At 34.3% G+C, this 3,232-nt stretch overlaps 1 non-coding gene across 1 annotated transcript; it reads left to right on the forward strand.

The window, feature by feature from the left end:
- The first annotated feature begins 2,860 nt into the window (after window positions 1-2,860).
- On the forward strand, window positions 2,861-2,933 carry TRNAV-CAC (transfer RNA valine (anticodon CAC)). Its single transcript has one exon. It is a non-coding gene; the product is annotated as a tRNA-Val (tRNA).
- Window positions 2,934-3,232: the final 299 nt, after the last annotated feature.

Consider the following 3,232-nt stretch of genomic DNA (forward strand, 5'->3'; position numbering starts at 1 on the left):
GCCTTGTTTGAACCATAGTCTCAAACTATACTTGGTGTGTGGCTTCAGAAACAGCTTCTTGTTTAGTTTACATCACTTCTAATTTGCAGTCAGAAAATATGTTCCTTAAGAGTAGATGTCAGGGCTTCCCTGGTGGCACAGTGGTTGAGAGTCCGCCTGCCGATGCAGGGGCCACGGGTTCGTAATCTTCTATTTCCGTTGCCTTCGCCTGCCCCCAACCACTCTCCCCAATGCTTAACCCTGGACTTAGAGCAGTAATTGTGAAATACGTACTTTCTTCTGTGTGATTATTCTAGGTCTCAGCCAAAAGGAATGGGTTTGAGTTCTGGCAAAATGAATCTGTGCTATAATTTAATTTTTCCATTGGAAGTGTAAGGAAATAACACATCTTAGATGATCTTTTAGAAAAGGCAGGCAATGTTCCGGCTTTTGTGGAAACTCTGCAAAAGGCAGAATACTCTCCACCCAACAAAGAATGAAGAGGCACCTGTTTTTTTGGAACAGTTTTCTTATTCAGAAGCCTATTGAAAAACAGCTTGTACAAAGTCATTAAGTCAACACGAATTGAAGGTTTTCAAATCTTCTGGGCTTAAGCCTATCACTTTGTGAATTTAGAAAATTCATTACCATTTTTAATCTTCTTTTATGTTAAAAATCCAGGCAAATTTAATCAACTTTCTCCCTTTGTCTCCCCCCTGGCCCACTACTAAAAAGAGAATTTTTTTTTTTAATTAAAAGAAAAGAAAAGAAAACACTCCTTGCTACCAGTTTCTCAGCCAACAGAATACTCAAACAAAGAATATCAGTATTATGAAATACTAGAAAAGGGATTTTACATTCTGGGATGAGTGTTAAAGCTTCTGCTTTACTTCTAAATAAAGTTGAGCCAGGACTCATGTAATTAACCTGCTGAGTTTCCTGAAGATATCCTCTACTATCTGGGGAAAAAAAGTATTTCCTGTATCAAAAGCATTTTTAGTAGCTCTTCTAGTGAAAACAGAATGGTCAGTTTTATTTCCCAGTCCAATGTGCCAAAATTGCTGGGAAAGTTTTTTTCTCATTGTTTCAGCATTAAGTCAATATTTGAAAAATGGATATATATATTTTTTTTAATTCAAAGGATTAATATCCAGGTCATGGGTAATAGAACTCTCACCAGCTTTGGTGCATTGAGCTTATGAAATTGAAACAAGTGGCTCTATTCATTATTAATAAAAATATATGGATGTGTTTAAACTAAATATCAAAGTCCTGGTTGAGTTTTAGGGACCAAGTGACTCTGTGATATAAGGCCCCCTTGCTGAACTTTTATGATTTTCTGCAAAGCTCTTCACACAATTTACAGCCTTGTAATCAGTGGGGTCCTATAGATCAAGGTGTAAGGAGGGTAAAATATGTTTTGTTAAACAAAAATTGTGAAACACTCCATTGTGGCGTGTAAATTATTATTTCTTCCCTACTTTTCTGCTTTCAGATTTATAGCATTTATCTGACACTGTTTTTGTATAGAAGAAAATCCAGTTATTTACATGTATTTAAAAGAGAGCCGTGGTGTAAAAAATATCTTCACTGAGATATTAAACCCTTGAACCCAACAGTACAGTTGTCTCTGAGGGATGTGGTGTCTGTTAGTTGTTAGTATATTAAAAAGAAGTATCTCCACAATGTACTTGTATAGGAATTAGCAAGGTAATGGGCACGTTTGTTAAATGCATCACATAACTAAATAGTTAACTTATTTTTATTGCAAAGAAAACTGGACAGGACAAACAACAAACTTTTCACTTGTGAACCTATTATTTTAAAATAGGAAAACAATTTTTCCATATTTGTCAAACCTTATTTGGATTCACTGAAAATCAGGTAAATTATTTGCCCAGTGCTCTACATTATTGGATCCAAATGTTTGGAAATGTGGTTAATTTTAGGCTTTGCATATATAAATCATAAAATACATGAAAAGAGTATTTTCTTGTTAATCCAACATTCTGGATCTCTTCCTAACATGGGATGCTGTATTGACATTAACTTGAATGGGTGCCACTGGTTGGGAGTTAGATAAGAAATGGGAAAGGGGAAATTGGCAAAGAGATCTTCATTGTCATGAATTAATATTTAAGAGATGGTTATGAAGAGACAAGTCTTTCAGAGTGTGAGAGGGCTAACACTAAAAAGAAAGTATTTTCAATTACTTCAGAATTATTTCACATTATTAATTAACAGTAATACTACATACATCAAAATATCCTTTGTTAAGTCTGTCTTCTCTGTTAGGCTAAGTACCTTACTTGCATTATCTCATTTAATCCTAGTAAATAATTCTATAAAACAAATATTATTCTCCCATTTTGCAGTGAACAAACGAAGTCTTACATTTCTATAAATCATTCTCCATAGGTTTGCTTTTTTTTCTTTTTAAATTTTTAATTTACTTTTACTCTTTAAATTGAAGTGTAGTTGATTTACAATACTATATTAGTTTCCAGTGTGGCACAGGGCTTCCCTGTGCATTTCCTATGCTTTAAATGTAATTAACGATTCATTTTTATAGATTATACTCCATTTAAAGTTATTACAAAATAATGGCTCTATTTCCCTGTGCTGTACAATATAACCTTATTGGTTATCTATTTGCTTCATAATAGTTTGTATCTCCTAATTCCATACCCTTATTTTGCCCCTCCCCTTTCCCTCTCCTCACTGTATCCAGTAGTTTTGTTTTCTATACCTGTGAGCCTGTCTAAAAGCATAGACATTTCAATAAATGATGCTGGACATCCACATGCAAAAAATAATGAATCTAGTCACAGACCTTACACTTCTCACAAAAATCAATTCAAAATAGATCATAACCTGTTGTATTTCCATAGTGTAGCGGTTATCACGTTCGCCTCACACGCGAAAGGTCCCTGGTTCGAAACCGGACGGAAACAAAATAGATCATAGATATAAATGTAAAATGTAAAACTATAAAATTCCTAGAAAATAACATTGGAGAAAATTTAGGTGACCTTGGGTTTGGTGATGACTTTTTAGATACAAAACTAAAACCATGATTTATGAAAGAAATAATAGATAAGTTGAACTATTTTTAAAAAACTTTTATTGGAGTATAGTTGATTTACAATGTTGTGTTAGTTTCAGGTGTAGGTGTGCTTCTGAAAGGAGAAGGCCAGAACTGCCCCTCGTCAGAGGCTGAGTTGTTCATTGTCGTCCTGCCACAGCTTTGGCC

This window comes from Neophocaena asiaeorientalis, unplaced genomic scaffold (assembly GCF_003031525.2).
Source record: "Neophocaena asiaeorientalis asiaeorientalis breed wild unplaced genomic scaffold, Neophocaena_asiaeorientalis_V1.1 scaffold152, whole genome shotgun sequence".
NCBI lineage: Eukaryota > Metazoa > Chordata > Mammalia > Artiodactyla > Phocoenidae > Neophocaena > Neophocaena asiaeorientalis.